Here is a 17730-nt window from a genome sequence, read left to right as displayed (position 1 = left end):
TGGTATATTTTGGGAAGGCAGAGATGTGGTAGGAAACAAATTTTGGAAGATGGGTGGGCTAAAGTTTGAAGGGAATATGATAGTAGACCTAGAATTTGAACTTATGTTTAATGGAAAGACATGATGATTTCAAAGCTATAGGTGGGGGAAGGAGTGAGGTATGATCAGATCTTTCTGTTAGAAAAATAAAACTGGCAACAGAGACTGTAGAGAGAGGGATGACAGAGAGCTAAGTGACGAGGCTGTCCAGGTGAGAGATGACAGGGCCTAAATTAGGGCAGTAGGGAAGCATAAAGTGTGGAGGAGGGCTGTTCCATCAGCATTTCTCAAAGCATGCTCTTCAGATTGTTAGTCCTGAGAGGTTCAGTGACCTGACAAAGGGTTCTTTGGTTAGAAACATTTTTAAAAAATACATGTTATATTCCTTATTGGAGATTCAGATTGATTATTAATATATTGAAAGGTCTGGGAAATACTGCAGAAATCTGTTTACTTTTTTTAACCTTGCTAACCCCAGTTCATTTGGCCAAAGAACCCCCATTTTTTTTTTTCACATTATACCAATTAATGTCCTCAAGACTAGTGTTCTTTTAAATACATTTTGGTAAATACAGGATTAGTGGATTATTTTAGGATGAATTAACTGGTTTTTGAAAAATCAACTCATTGTGTAATGAAAATGAAAATGATAAAGATATTGAGGTTTCTAGACTGGGAAACTGGACAAAAATCCTTAGGTTGGGATAGAAATTTAGAGGGTGTCTTAGTCTGTTCTTGCTGCTATGACAAAATGCCTGAATAATTTATAAACATACTACATTTATTGCTTATAGTTATGGAGGCTGGGAAATCCCAGATCAAGGTACTAACCAGCAGGTGGTTTTGTGAGGGTCCAGTCTCTGCTTCCAAGATGGCACCTTGAATGTTCTGTCCTCTGGAGGGGACAAAAGCTGTGTCCTCACATGGTGGAAGGCATGGAAGGGAAAAGGGTCAGCAGCTCTCTGAAGCCTGTCTTTTAATCTCATTTATGAGGATGAAGCCCTCATAACTTAATCACTTCCTCAAAGGTCTATCTCTTAATACTATCACATTGGATCTTAGGTTCCAACATGAATATTGGAGACATACAAACATTTGAACCATAATAAGGAGAGAAGCAGATTTTGGGCAGTGGGGAAAGGGGTGGGGGAAAATAATGAATTCATTTTTAGACCTTTTAAGTAGGCACACATGTGGAGATAGCCATCAGGAACTTAGAAAAGGAGACCTAGCTCTAGAGAGGCAGGTGAAGACTGAAGATAGATGTGAGGGTTCCCCACCATACTGAAATTGTGGGGCTCATGCATTTATTCACCTAACACTTGTTTAATTTAATATGTGAGGTATGAGAGACAAAAGATATGCTGCTTCCCCTGAGGAAATTCAAACTTGATGTAGTTTTTGCAGTGGCATTGGAGGAGGATAAATAGACAATTATAGTATGACTCATACTGTAATAGAAACTCTACTGCTTTAAAAGGAATAGGAGGATATCTAATTCTGATTTAGGGGTCAGGAATAGATTCTCAGGAAATTTAAAGTGTTTGGTAAATTTTGAAGGATAAATAAGTGTTAACTCAAAAAAGAAAGAAAATCCTGTCTAGCTAGAGGGCCTAGCATCTACCTGATAGTGGATATCTGAGAAAGTGATTGTGATGTTTTTGACAATTAAAATGATTTTACATGATTGGACCATGAGGATTGGGGAGTGATTAGAGATAACAGACTAGATACTGAACAACATTGAATTTTAACCTAAAAGCTTTGAGAACAATTTAAATGTTTTAAAGAGAAGTTGCAGTGATAATGTTTGCATTTTAGCATGTTTACTGGCTGTGGAGATGGGGTGTGATGGATTTTAGAGGCATAGAGACCAATAAGGAGACAGTAATGCACATGAGGAAAGACAACTTAAATGAAGGTAGTAGCACTGGGGATAGTGTTGAGGGGAGAGATTTTACAGGTATTAGAAAGATAGAGTTATTTAGACTCGGTCAAAAATAAAGCATAAGGCACAGGGAAGAGCTGTGGTACTGGGTTAGTGGTTTACACTAAGTGGCAGCATGAAGCCAGGTATAGCAAGTTAGAAGGTTGGAGATGCATCTTAAATTAGTAATGGTAAAAACTGCCACCAAAAATAAGTTGGAATCTAGACCATATACCTACTGAGCTTTGTAGCTTTAGGTAAAGAAGTTGGGAAATGCATTATTAAAATATATTGCTGGTTTCTGGCTGGCTTTGGGAAGTTATTATAAACATGAGATAAACTGAGAAAAGTCCTGGCTAGTTTCCAATTGGAAATGAAAGGGCATAGAGAGATACTAGGTACTTGGGGTCTTGGTTTTAAGCAAATATCTACTAATACTTAACATTGCAGCAAAAAGCATATTAAAAGTACATCTTTTACCACCCAGCCCATTATCTCAGATACCCTCATGGCAGTCATTATTGAGAGACTAATCCAAGAGGTAAGGGAAACAAAGATACAAAGGATATTTTAGAACCATATATTAAAAAAATGACTTTGCATCCTGGCCAGCATGGTGAAACCCCGTCTCTACTAAAAATATAAAAATTAGCTGGGCATGGTGGCAAGCGCCTGTAATCCCAGCTACTTGAGAGGCTGAGGCAGGAGAATCGCTTGAACCTGGGAAGTGGAGGTTGCAGTGAGCTGAGATCGTGCCACTGCACTCCAGCTGGCAACAGAGTGAGACTCCGTCTCAAAAAATGTAAAAAGACTTTGAATGTGGTTATTGTCAGACAGAATTAACTGGAAGCAAATAGATTAAAAAGTCTAACAGATTTTTTTAGAGAATTTCATTCCCAAAGAAATCATGAACCTTGATGTAATTGAATGTTCAAAAAGTAAGATAACTTAGATTTATCAGGAAGTAGGTGACACAAGCCATACAACCTCCAAGGAGAGTAATAGCAAGATGTAGCCAAGGAGCAAGTAAGTAAAAGGCTTCTCAGAGAGTAGATGCAGAGGCCACTAAAAAACTGAAGAGAGTACTTCCCAGGACAAAATCATTGTCTATTCAAGGAGCTTCCCCACCTTCAGGTTAGGGGGCCTTCTCAGTGACTTTCCAATAGAATTCTACAACATCTTTGGACTGGTGACTATTGTGTTTACTATCTTTCCTTTCACTGATGGAGTTTTTACTGAGGTTATCCTATACCTGCTCTATTACTGTATGTTATATGCTTTGGGGAAGGTGGAGATACCTTCTGTACTTGGGTCTCATATTACTGGGCCATAAGGAACCATGTCTGAACTTGTTGGATAAAACTACACAGCAGCTGGAGGTCCTGTTCTCTGAGCTGGATGCAGTGCCTGGGGGGAACTTTCGGTTGTCATCTTTGGGGAGAGTAAAGGTGTGTTCTGTAAAGGAACAAGAAGGAATGAATATTTAGTGTCCTAAAGAACAGACTGTAGCAGAGACTGGATAGATGCTCATCAAACTTATATCCTTTTCTTCCTTGGTACTTGGAAAATAGATGGGGCTATGTGACAGATTTGTCTCAGTGGATTATAGCTGGAAGTGATGCACATAAAATGCACATAACTGATGCCCATAAAAGTGTCATGTATTCTCCTCCCAATGTGGCTTCCCACATTTTCAAGTAGGAGGACTACTTCTCAATATTATGAAAATAATGAAACAGTGGTAATAGTACTTTTAATATGTGTTGATGAACACATATTCAGTAAATATACAAAGCTCAGTGCGGATAATACAAAGGAGAAAAAATGGACATAAATTGTGTCCTCATGAACCTGTGGTCTAGCTAGGGAAACAGATATCAATTAACAATCACATATATACAGATTGAGAGTACATCACAAATAAATTGGATGTGGACTGGGTGTCAGCAAGACTTCCCCGGGGGAAATTACATTTGAGCTAAGATATAAAAGATGCATAGGAATTACTCAAACATTGGGAAGTTTGAGGCAATTGCAAAACCATTTGCAGTGACCCAAGGTGTGGGGCACATGGAAGAACTTTCAAATAAGGGAAAAAAGAGTTAATGTGGTTGCAGTTCTGAGAATGAGCTGGAGAGGAGTGAGCAGAGACTGTATAAGAACAGAACCTTTTAGTCAGTACTGTGCTAGCACATGTTTAACAACTGGCTCTGGTGAGGGGAGGGAGGAAGACCTGCTTTGTAGCTTTTACTGATTTCCATGGTGTAAATACTCTTAACATAGCCAATTTCAAACTACCAATTTGGTACCACTGATTATAGGAGTTGGGAAGAGATGTACACAGTCAGCTCTCCTGAGCAGATCTGAGCTTGCTGCAGCACACCACTGCATGCAGGCTGTGTCAAACACTTCTTATTCATCACCTGAAATCCTCTTGGGCTCATCTCTTATTCCAGGCACTGCAGCCACTGCTCGGGTGACTGGTCCTTGTTCCATACTTCCTGGCTTGAGACACTTATAGGACCAGCTTCAGCTGACACATAAACAACCAGGAATGGGGGATGAGAGCCAATGGATAAATGTTTCCTCCTGTCTGTCCCTGGGCAGAAGGGTCTCAATAACATTCTATAAAGCTTCTCAGAAGGTTCTGGACAGTTAAGCAACCAGTATCTTATAATGATGGTCAACTCAGAAATTTTTTCACATTAGTTTTCCTTTCTTGCTTGTTTTCTTTTCTCCTCCTTATTTCTAATATCACTTTAAAAATACTGTCATAAAAACATTTTGATGGCAGAATTGTCAGTGCTTGCTGAAAGATTAGGTGTGGAGTGTAAGGGAAAGATTGCATGAAGGATGGCTCTTAAGCTTTAGTCCTGATGAACTGAAAGATGAGAATTGCTCCTTTCTGAGATGTAGAATAGAGAGAGATGCATTTTAAATGGGCAGAAACCAAGAACTGGGATATGGATATATTAAGTTTGAGGAGGCTATTAGATATACAAATCAAAATGTCAAATAGGTAGTCCATTATAAGTAAGTGTGGACTCATGGGAAAGGTTGGAGTCATTAATTTATAGATAATATTGACCAGTAGACATGCCACATGAGCCACATGTAATAAAAATTTTCTAGTGACCACGTTAAACAGTAAAAAGAAACAGGTAAAATTAATTTCAATAATATATTTGGGGCCAGGTGCGGTGGCTTACACCTGTAATCCCAGCACTTTGAGAGGCTGAGGCAGACAGATCACTTGAGGGCAGGAGATCAGCCTGGCTAACATGGTGAAATGCCATCTCTACTGAAAAACACAAAAATTAGCCAGGCGTGATGGCAGGCACCTGTAATCCCAGCTACTTGGGAGGTGGAGGCTGCAGTGAGCCGAGATCGCGCCACTGCACTCTAGCTGGGAGACAGAGAAAAAAAAAAAAAAAAAAAAAAAATATATATATATATATATAAATCAATATATATATAAAATAAATATAAATATAAATATAAAATAAATATATATAAAATAAATATAAAATATTTATTTTACATATATATGTAAAAATTATTGAGATATTTTATATTTTTCATATTAAATCTTCAAAATCCAGTGTATATTTTACCTGCAGCGACTCTTAAATTGGACTAGCCACATTTCGAGTGCTCATAGCTACATATGGTAATTGGCTACCATATGGGACAACACAGGTATAGATATTATTTACAGTCATAGACTTAGATATAAGATCATTGAGGAAGTAAATGTAGGTAGAAAAATAATTCAAGAACTGAGCCCTTTGAATTTCTAACACTTAGAGGGCAAGAAAAGGAGTATCCAGCAAAGGAAGTAGAAAATGAATAGGAGCCAAATCAGGGGAGTGGGAAATATATTAGTCATATTTCAGTTAAGGAGTAATGCATTAGAAAGGAGCAAGGACAGCTTATCTGTTGTCCCAAGAGAAAGGCAGGGGCATGAGCACAGATGCAGGTGGATCGATAGAGCAGGTGGTGAGATTACTTCAATTTCTTTTTCAGTGAAGTTAGAAGTGAGTTCTTCACTTGAGGGGGAGATGGGACTGAAAGTATTAGGGTTTTGAGGAGCAAGGAGAAGGGTGAAATAATCATAATTTGGAAAAATGTGAAAGTGAAAATATAGTTTGCTATGAAAAAATGAAATTCCTTTTCTCGTTTCTTTTCTTTCTTTCTTTCTTTCTTTCTTTCTTTCTTTCTTTCTTTCTTTCTTTCTTTCTTTCTTTCTTTCTTTCTTTCTTTCTTTCTTTCTTTCTCTTCAAAGGAAGAGAAATGGTTGGGCAGTGTCACTGAGCATCAGGGAAGAAACTGCCTTTGCTTGAAGCCCTAGGGTATGTGAGGGTGGAAGAAAGGAATATCTATTCCTTGAGAGAGCTGCTGAAAAAGCTGTCTCCTTAGGAAAATAGGATTATTAGAACAAGAATATAGGGGGAACATGTACATAAGATAGCAAGAATATTAATTTAGCTGATAGAAGGTCTTGGGTTTCTTAGGGCAATGAAGAGTTTGGGAGCTGGTTCAAGGAAAGATGAAAGATGGCAGGTCTATGGAGATTGAGGTCAGCAGTAAGAAGAGTGAGAAGACTAGTTCCGAGGGTCACTTAGAGTATGTGAGTAATCCTTTCTAATGATAGTCTCTTTTGGGAGATTTTTGTCTTTAGTACTTTGTAATCATGAGGCCAAAGGTGTTGGGGGTGGACAATGTAAAAAGGAAGTGAAGATTTTATCAGGAGCACAAGGAGGACAGAAATCCTCCTGAAAATCCCATTATAGACTCTGCTGAGGTCAGAGACATGCTGCTAGGAACATTTGCATGTGCCTCACTAGACAGCTCTGAAATGCTGATCTTTGAGTTTATATTTGAATTAAAATTGCAATTCATTTTTCAAAGTTCTTATCTCAAAAGGCATGTATTAGCTCTGTACTTTGGATCTATTTTTTAAGCGCATTCCCAATATTCACTTCAGGGTGAATGGAAGCATGATCTAAGAGATCAGTGGCATTAATTCTAGAACTTGATTAAAGTCTGTGAGATTAGAAAGAAAAGTGTGTACTGCGTGTGTAGAGTATGTAGTTTCTGCTCAGACAGCCCAGACAAATTCAGTTGCATTATCTTCCATAAACTGAATATCTTATGTGAGAATAGGCCAAACATTCCTTGAATTTGATCCAAGGATATCAACTTAAAAAATACCCTGTAACAATTATAGTATCAAATATCCTTAGTAAATATCTTCTTTGTGCTTACCTGTAAATACATGCCCATAGTTTTGATACAGCAAAGTCAGGAAAAATATGAAACTATTTTTCTGTGTATAGATATTCTACAGTACTGCTTAACCAGTTTGTGTTGTCATTCTGCCAATAATTTATGAATCTTAATTATTAAAAATAATTAAAATTTAAATTATTAGATTACTAAAATGATTGACTATTAGAAATTAGAAATCTCATGTAAAAATCAGTGTTTTTGGAACATATATTCAATATTAATTTTAGTTAACATATAATACAGTATTGTCTTATCCATGTAGTACCATATAATATATAATTTGCATTCTCTTAGGAATTAAAAATATTTAGATCTATTTTGAGTTATTTAAATTTGAAAACAGGCTGTAATTAAGCTCAACAAAATTTCATTACATCCATGTCATGCACATATATTTAGGGTTGATATGGAGTTGTTCCTTACCCAGTCTGGAATAAGGTAGAAATATGTATGAGTGTGTGAGTTGTGAGAGTGTGTTTGAGTGTGTATGTGTGTGTGACTTTGTGTATGTGTTTATGGGTGTTGGAGAGTCTGTACATATGTGTATGAGTATATGTGTATGTGTGTCAGAGAGAGATAGAGAGAGAGAGAGAGAGGGAGAGTGTTTGTGTTCCTTGGTCTCCAAATCACAAATTGTTTACTTTATATATAAAATGAGAGCATAATAAATGTTAATAATGCTTTAAAATGACTACATAGCTAGAAGGCACTGGAGAAATCTATCAGAAAAAAACGACTTTGTGCTGTGATTATTCCTTTGCCTACAGTGGTGACAACTTACCAAATAGTTTTTTGATCAACAATATTTATAAAACCTAATTTATATTTTAACAATTTCAGGTATATGGTCATTCCTTGGTATCTGTGGGGAATTGGTTCTAGGAACTTCGCAGATTCCAAAATTGTCAGATGCTCAAGACCCTTATTTAAAATGCTGCAGTGCAGAAATACAAGCATTTGAGACTACTATGAACACCTGTATGCACATGAACTAGAAAATCCATAGGAAGTAGATAAATTCTTGGAAACATACAATTCCTCTAGCTTGAATCAGGAAGAAATAGAGATCCTGAACAGACCAGTGACAAGCAATGAAATTTAATCAGGAATTTAAAAAAATATCCCAGGAAGAAAAAAAAAAAAAAAAAGGCCCAGGCCCAGATTCATAGACAAATTCTACCAGACATCCAAAGCAGAATTGGTATCAATCCTACTGAAACTAGTCCAAAAGATCAAAAAGGAGGAAATCCTCTCTAACTCATTCTGTGAAGCCAGTATCACCCTGGTACCAAAGCTAAGAAAGGACATAACAACAACAACAAAACTACAGACCGATATGCCTGATGAACATAAATGCAAAAATCCTCAACAAAACACTAGCAAACTGAATCCAACAGCACATCAGAAAGATAATTCACCATGATCAAGAGGGTTTCATCCCAGGGATGCAGGGATGGTTCAACATGTACAAGTCAATAAATGTGATTCACCACATAAACAGAATTAAAAACAAAAACCATATGATTATCTCAATAGATGCCAAAAAAGCATTTGAAAAAATGCAGCATCCCTTTACAATAAAAACCCTTAACAAACTAAGAATATAAAGAATATACCTCAAAATAATAAAAGCCATATATGATAAACCCACAGCCAATAACATGCTGAACAAGGAAAGGTTGAAAACATTTCTCCTAAGTACTAGAACAAGAGAAGAGTACCCACTTACACTGCTTCTATTCAAAATAATACTGGAGGTCCTGGGAGAGCAATCAGGCAAGAGAAAGAAGTAAGAGGTATCTAAATTAGAAAAGAGGAAGTAAAACTATCTCTGTTTGCTGATGATACAATCTTATATGTAGAAAACCCCAAAGACTCCTCCAAAAGACTCCTAGATTTGAGCAATGAATTCTGTAAAGTCTCAGTTTACTAAAACAATATACACAAATCAGTAGCACTGCTATACACCAACAATGACCAACCTGAGAATCAAATCAAGAACTCAATTCCTTTTACAGTAGCTACAAAAATAGGTACCTAGCAATATACTTAACCAAGGAGGTGAAAGATCTCTACAAGAAATATAAAACACTGATGAAATAAATCATAAATGACAGAAATAAATAGAAAAACATCTCATGCTCATGGATTGAAAGAAACAATGTCATGGAAATGACCATACTGCTCAAAACAATCCACAGATTAATGCAATTCCAATAAAATTACCAATGTCTTTTTTTTCCACAGATTTAGAAAAAACAGTCCTAAAATTCATCTGGAACCAAATAAGAGCTTGAATAGCCAAAGCAATCCTAAGAAAAAGAAAAATTCTGAAGATATCACATTACCCACTTCAAATAATACCACAAAGCTATAGTAAAAAAACAGCATGGTACTGATGTAAAATTAGACACATAGGTCAATAGAACAGAATAGAGAACCCAGAAATAAAGCCAAATACTTATAACCAGCTGATCTTTGACAAAGCAGATGAAAGTGTAAACTGGAGAAAGGACACCCTATTCAATAAATCGTGCTAGGAAAATTGGATACCCACATGTAGAAGAATGAAACTGGATCCCTATCTCTTGTCATATACAAAAATTAACTCAAGATAGATTAAAGACTTAAATATGAGACCTAAACCATGAAATTCTAGAAGAAAACCTAGGAAAAATTTTTCTGGACATTGGCCTAGGCAAATAATTTATGAGTAAGTTCTCAAAAGGAAATGCAATAAAAACAAAAATAAATTAATGGGACCCAATTAAACTAAAAATCTGCTGCCCTGCAAAAGAAATATTCAACAGAGTAAACAGACAATCTACAGAATGGAAGAAAATGTTTGCAAACCATGCATCTGACAAAGGGCTAATATACAGATTCTATAAGAAATTCAAACAAATCAGCAAGGAAAAGACCAAATAATAAACAACATGAACAACATGAACAAACATTTCGCAAGAGAAGATATGCAAATGGCCAAAAAACATGTGAAGAATTCTCCATATCACTAATCATCAGGGAAATGCAAATTAAAACCACAATGAGATACCACATTACTGTAGCCAGAATGGCCATTTTAAAAAGTCAAAAACAACAGATGTTAGCACAGATGTGGTGAAAAGGGAATGCTTATACGCTGCTGGTGGGAATGTAAATTGGTACAACCTTTATGGAAAATAGTAGAGTGATTTCTCAAAGAGCTAAAAGGAGATCTACCATTCAACCCAGCAATCTCACTACTGCATATCTACTCAAAGTAAAAGAAGTCATTTTATAAAGAAGACACCAGCATGCAGATGTTTATCACAGCACAATTTACACTTGTGAAGATATGGAATCAACTTAAGTGCCCATCGACTGATGAGTGGATAAAGAAAATGTGGTATATTTATACCGTGAAATATTACTCAACCATATAAAAGAACAGAATAATGTCTTTTGCAACAACTTGGGTGGAATAGAAGGACACTATCTTTAGTGAAGTAACTCAGGAATGGAAAATAAAATACTGCATGTTCTCACTTATAAGTGTGAGCTAAGCTAAGGCTACACAAAGGCATATAGAGTGGAATAATGGACACTGGAGACTCAGAAGGAAGGAGGGTGGGAGAGGTCTAAAGAATGAAAAACTACCTATTGAGTACAATGTACACTGTTTGGGTGATGGGTACACTGAAATTCTAGATTTCACCACTGTACAGTTCAATTAGGCAACCAAAAACCACTTGTATCCCTAAGCTATTGAAATAAAGAAAAAAGAAGAAAAAAATGAAAATTGTGTTTTTGCATATAACTTAAGCATATCCTCTTGCATACTTTAAGTCATATTAAGATTACATATGATACCTAATACAGTGTAAATCTCATGTAAATAGTTGTTGTTTTTTAAATTGCATTATTTTTATTGTTGTATTTTTAAAAAATATTTTCAACCTGCCATGAGTTGAATCAGTAGACGCTGAATCTACAGAAACAGATGACCGATTATACATACAAACATGCAACAAACATGCTAAAACTTTTTTACTCATTCCTGCAAAATTATTTGGAAGAATTTAAGACTAGGATTCATAACAATTTATAAAAAAATGCAGAAACTAGAGATTGTTTTCAATGAAGTGGAAAATTATATACTGAGTTTGGTGTCACAGAATAATTTGATTTGAAACCTTGGAACTTTAAACATACTAATATTTCTCCATGCATAAAAACAGATCCTTATTGTGAAATTTCTAAATGAGGGAATAAGTTTGAGATAATTTCTTGAGAGATTATCACACAGATAATTTTGCAAATGCTTCTGCCTTTCGTTTCTTCCTGGTTTAGATTATTGTATTTCTTCCCATTTCTTGTCAGGAATTTTCTTTTGCTTGCCCTTTTGAATGCTCTTACAGAAAGAACCTAAACAGAATTCTTAAATTAGCACATGAATAGAATTATATAATTCATATCTGAGTGACAAATGTCTTGAACATGCTCCTTTCTTCTTTACACTTTTTCTCTTGTTATACTGACCTGGTAAGCTCTGACATAGAAAGATGCAAGATGAGGACTCAGAGTAAGACAGGAGACTCATTGCTTCTGAGCAACATGGTTTCCTACATTGAAGTAGCCAAAGTTCACTAACTTTTAGTGAAGTTAATAGCATCTTAAATATGAATTAATATAATTGAATAAAACTATGAATACATATAATTAATAGTATGTTATAAATAGAAAACATTGTAAGGATTTAGAGGCAATTGAAACACATTCTTTTTTACCATTTGCCTTCTACTAACTCTGATATTTAGAAATAATAAGGGGAAATTTAGAAATAAAAAAAACCTTATAATAGATTGGTGACTTGCAGAGGTTTTCTGATTAAGCACATGTTTTGTAATATTAGAACATGTTTGTTCCATGTTTTGTACTTGACAAAGAACACAAGCAGAGAATTAAGAGGTTAGTCAAATGTTTTACAGTGGGCCAGGGCCATTCTGTCAGCTTTATGTGGGTGCAAATAATACCACCTCTTCTGAGGAAGTGAAATGAGAGCAGTAGCTTTCTAGAAATGGTTTTCTATTTGTAGTGCAGACCCTCCTCAGTGAACATGTGTTGGTTTTGGCTTCTCGGTATTCTTTAACCTTAGATCTGGAAATAAGATTTCAATTTGATTTGGAAAAATACTCCTCTACTTGGAGTTCATGTAGTTTGGGTACGACTGTTATGTCACCTGTCAGCTTCAGGCTTGTGATTCAGGCATAGCCAATGATATTAGATTATTCTCCTAGCCACAGTGATGGGTTGAGTGATGGGGCTCAATCCAACAAGGATGATGTGAGCTTGAAGGTCACAGAGGACACAATGTGAAATTCTGGAATAAAGTCAACATGGAAGAAAGAGCTGAATGGTGGAGGGAGATCAAGTCCTGATGACATTGTTTACATCTCTGAACCAAGCATTGCTGAAGATAAACTTTAGCTGGACTTTCCAGTTTATGTGAATCAGTGAATTCCTCCCTTTTGAGAAGGCAGATGGTTTAGTGTCTCAGAGCAAGGGATTTCAACTCCCCAGGTTCAAATCCCAGCTTTATCACTTGGTAGTTTCTTATATTTGTTCAAGATAATTTAGTTTTGTGTTGGTAGTCACTGGAGGTCTAATGGAAACACCTTTTCTTTTTTCTTTCTTTTTTTTTTTTTTTTGAGACTGAGTTTTGCTCTTGTTGCCCAGGCTGGAGTGCAATGGCGCTCAGGTCACTGCAACCTCCACCTCCAGGGTTCAAGTAATTCTCCTGCCTCATTGAGTAGCTGGGATTACAGGCATGTGCCACCACGCCTGGCTAATTTTGTACTTTTAGTAGAGATGGGGTTTCACCATATTGGCCAGGCTGGTCTCGAACTCCTGACCTCAGGTGATCTGCCCACCTCGGCCTCCCAAATTGCTGGGATTACAGGCATGAGCCACCAGCCTGGCCTGGAAACACCCTTCTTATACAATCATTCTTGGAAAATTTTCACTTCAGGTGTAAATAGTAGGCTGAATAATGGCCACGCAAATATATCAGATGATAATTCCTAGAACCTGTAAATGTTTTATTTGGGAAAAAGGTCTTTGCTAATGTGATTAAGATAAGAATCATTGGGTGGGGAGAATATCTTGGATTATCTGATTTGCTATAAATACTGTCACAAGTGTCCTTATAAAAGAGAGGCAAAGAGAGATTACAGACAAAAGAGGAAAACACAAAGAGGCCATGGAGGCAGGATTCATGTGATATAGCCACACCAATCTGGCAGCCACCAGAAACTGGAAGAGGCAAGAGATGGATTTGTCCCTAGAGACTCTGAAGGAGAGCATCCCTGCTAGGATCTTGATTCTGGACTGCTGGCCTCCAGAACTGTGAGGAAATCCGTTTCTGTTGTTTTAAGTCACAAGCTTCTGGTAATTTGTTTTAATGGGCATATAAAACTAATACAGTATACTACTGAAAGTACATTTCAATTCTACACATCATTTTTCTAAAATAATTTCCTTGTCAAAAGGAGTATAGAAGTGTGATCAATAGGCTAATTGTTTCAACTTTCATCTCTTCATTCATATATTTATTCAGCAGCTATATTAAACTCCTACTTGAACCAGATACGGTGTACCATGGTCTGTGTCCTCATGGAACTTTCAGTTTAGCAGGCATTACTTTTCCTCTCTCTTGCTTAAATAAATACATATTTCAGTGTTTTTGAGGGGAGGGTAGGAATCAGAGTTATGGTAACACCACCTTTTTCCTTCTGAGTTTGGAACCACTTGAATTGAGAAGTAAGACACAGGGACAGAGCAAATGAAGATCAAATGTTTATTTTATATTGGAGGAAGTTGATGAGAGAATATGGCTTTAAATAAGTGGTTCCATGGTGTGTTGATCCTCTCCCAGAATTAAACTTACACTTCTAGTTGTCGGCAGGAAGGCCTTTTACTGTCACCAAAGCCATGAACCTCTCTGTCTAGCCAGTTTCCTTGGTCTGAACTAAGAGAAAGGGTATAAATATACTCCCCATGGATACAAATTCCTATTATCAGAGGCCACCATGTTACTAACTACTTGTAGGCACTGGGGATTTGCCAATAGTATGAGGTGTACATACCTTTTGGAGGGTTTAGGAAAGGGACAACCATAAACTGGTTATTAAAGTAATTAAATCTTTTATTGAATGACACATGCATTTCTTCCTAGCAGTATGAGGCCCTTTAGGACGTTAAAAGGATATGCCATGAAATACTTTCTGTGCCTCAGTAATTTATATGTAGCCAAGAGACCCATAATTATTTTTGCCATACTCTGTGTAAGTTGGTCAACCTCACCCATTGACATTTGTATTACTTTAACCTTTTTCAGGCTCAATTCTTCATATTAAATGCCAATTAGTAAATCAAGCATAGTTAACTTTAAACATTTGAGGCTGAACTTATTAATATTTTAGTTTTCTTTCTGAGATAATAGTGTGCTAAAATTGGTGTATAGTTATATAAAAGAAAGAAGTTAAAATAATGGAATTATCTTTTACTGATTTTGAAATGGATTTCTCAGTCATAAAGGGAAAAACAAAGTGTGTTTCTTCTATTCTCTGCTAACCACAACACAGAATAATTCTGTGTCCTCTGGTCACCAAAATGTATGGGAAATTCTCCCCACACACCGAGCAGTTCTCCAGTGGACACCAGCTGGGTGTCCTCCAATTCAATTCAAATCTGACACGATCTGCCTGGAGGTAGCATCAGATCCCATAGGTTGAGGGCTTAGTCCTCAAACTGCCCCGCACTTCAGATGCTATTCTCAAGTACGAGCATCTAGAATTTCTCACCAACTGGCTATGAATTGGGGTTTCCACAACTCCCAACTCAGTTTGATGAATTTTCTCAGTTCGCAGAAGGCAGGGAAACACTTTACCTAAGTTTACCAATTTGTTGATAAAGGATATAATAAAGGATATAGATGAACAGCCAGATGAAGAGATACACAGAGTGAGGTCTGGATGGGTACTGAGCTCAGGAGCTGTTGCTGTAAAGTTGTCATGTGCCATCCTCCTGGCACATAGTATGCTTGCCAACCTGGAAGCTCTCCAAACTCCCATAGTTCAAGGATTTTTATGGAGGCTTCATCACGTAGGCCTGATGGATTATTAACTCAATTTCCAGCCCTTCTCTCCTTTCCAAAGAACCTAATGGATTTTCTAATGAATTGGTTATTTGGATTTGAGAGGAAGATGACTCCAAGCTTTTGCTTTTATGTACTGTGGATGGGGTTGTCATTTACCAAACTGGGGAAGTCTTTGAGAAGAACAGGTTTGATGGGTATGATCAGTAGTTCAGCTTTAGACATGCAATAGTGATGGCAGCAGTAGCTCATCTGGAGCGGCTGCTACAAAGATGCCGGCTGCAGGCGGGGAGGCTTGGCTGGGGCAGCATGCTCCATGGAGCTGCGGGGAACCGAAAACAGGTGGGAGCCTCACCCCCTTCCGAGTTGGAGGGTCTTGCCTTCTTTGGTGCAGCTGCATCTGCTTAGCTGTAACAGCAGACCTTGGCATCCCTGCACTTTTGGGGGCCCGAGAGGCTCCACCTGCCCTACAAGCTCAGAAATGCCTGTTCTGGCTGCCTGGCCTCTCCCAACTCCCAGTCCCCACTCCAATTTTGGAGCAAAGCTGTGGCCAAGCCCTGGTACTGTCACGACCCAGCCAGGTGTACACGTGCTCAGGGCTGTGCTGACATGCCAGTCCCCTGCCATCTTGGCCTCCTCCGAACTTTGGGTGCTGACAAGCATGGGAGGGAGGCGAAGGGGGTTGCTGAGGGCAGCTTGGCATGGGACTGGAGGTGTCCCTTGGCATGAACAGCTTAGGTGCTGTGGATGGCAGGTCGATGGCAGCAGGAAGCAGATAGGCTCCTGGGCAGAAGGGGGCGGATCCCAGTGACGCTCCACCTTCGAGCTGGGGATGGCCTGAAGCCTGGGGCTGGGCTGCCAGTTCTGTGGACTAGAGTGAGAACCTATGATGCTTTTTCTGGGTCCACCCATGGCCACTCATGGACCAATCAGTAAGCACTTTCTCCCCGGGACTCAGCCAGACTTGGACAGAGGACAGGAAGACCTGTCTGCAGATAGGAGCCACCCACTACTGGTCTCATCTCCCCTGAGGGCTGCAGAGACATTGATGTCGGGATGATCTGACTGTGGAGAGGAGTCTGTGGAGCTGAGAGCAGAGCAGATGTCTGGCCGACCTGCCTGCAGAAAGAAGCTACCCACTTCAGGTCTCCTGAGAACTGTACTGTTGCTCAATAAAGCACCTCTTCACCTCACCATCCAGCTGTCCACATACCTCATTCTTCCTGGACATGGGACAAGAGCTTGGGACCCACCAAATGGCAGGACTGAAAGAGTTGTAACACAAACAGGGCTGAAACACGCCCCTTGCTCACCATGTTGCAGGTGATGAAAAGGAGAGAAGAGGGATGGAGAGAAGAGCTGCAGCCCTTCAGGGAGCCCAGGCCTAGGAGCTCCCCAAGTTAGGGCTGTGACACCCTCTTTGGGGCTCTGAGGTTCCTGGCATCTCCAAGCTTCCAGGGGCTACTGTGTTCCCTGGTTCCAGCAGTGGAAGCTGCTTGCAATATGCCTGGTATTACTGCAGCCTTGCAGGAGTTGGTGCTGGGAGCTGGCCACCCCTCCACAGCCGGCATTACTGACTGTATGCAGTGGCCTAACCCCGTGCTTGCTCGTTCATGCACCCCTTGCCACTCCAGGCCTGGCTCACCCTTAGCAGGCATGGGATCTGGGCCAGTAATGTGAACTGAGCATAGCCTGTCAGGCCAAGCAGGTGGACTAAGCCCAGCAGGCTCCAGCAAAACTCAGGCAAAGGCGCCACCAGCCACAGAGGTTTCTGGCTGGTGAAGTGATGCTCCAAGGATCCCGTGACAGTAGTCTCTCCTTATCCATGGTTTTGTTTTCTGTGGTTTCACTTTCTGAAGTTTTTGTTACATGAAGTTAACTGTGGTCTGAAAGTATTAAATGGGAAATTCCAGAAATAAAAAATTCCTAAGTTTTAAATTATACCTCTTTCTGATTAGGGAGATGAAATCTTGCCCCATACCAATTCATCCCACCTGGGATATGAATCCTCCCTGTCTCCAGCATATCCACAGTTTAGATGTGCCCCATCCATTGAATCACTTAGTAGCTGTCTTGGTTATCTGCTTGGTTGTTGCCATATTGCAGTATTTGTATTCAAGTAACCCTTACCTTATTTAATAATGGCTCCAAAATGTAAGAGTAGTGATGCTGGCATATTATTATAATTATTTTGTTTTATCGTTGTTGTTAATCTTTTACTGTGCCTAATGTGTAAATAAATTTTGTCATAGGTATGTATGCACAGGAAAAAAACATGGTATGTATAGGATTTGGTACTATCCACAGTTTCAGGCATTCACTAGGGGTCTTCGAT

General features: G+C 38.5%; 1 protein-coding gene across 1 annotated transcript in view; it reads left to right on the top strand.

Annotated features, from left to right (window-relative positions):
* The window catches only part of IQCM (IQ motif containing M), a 407761-nt gene that overhangs the window by 10485 nt on the left and 379546 nt on the right, over window positions 1-17730 (top strand). The window lies entirely within an intron of this gene.

The sequence above is a fragment of the Macaca mulatta genome, chromosome 5 (genome assembly GCF_049350105.2).
Source record: "Macaca mulatta isolate MMU2019108-1 chromosome 5, T2T-MMU8v2.0, whole genome shotgun sequence".
NCBI lineage: Eukaryota > Metazoa > Chordata > Mammalia > Primates > Cercopithecidae > Macaca > Macaca mulatta.
The sequence above is the reverse complement of the archived record's forward strand: the minus strand, read 5'-3'. Positions and strand labels throughout refer to the sequence as shown.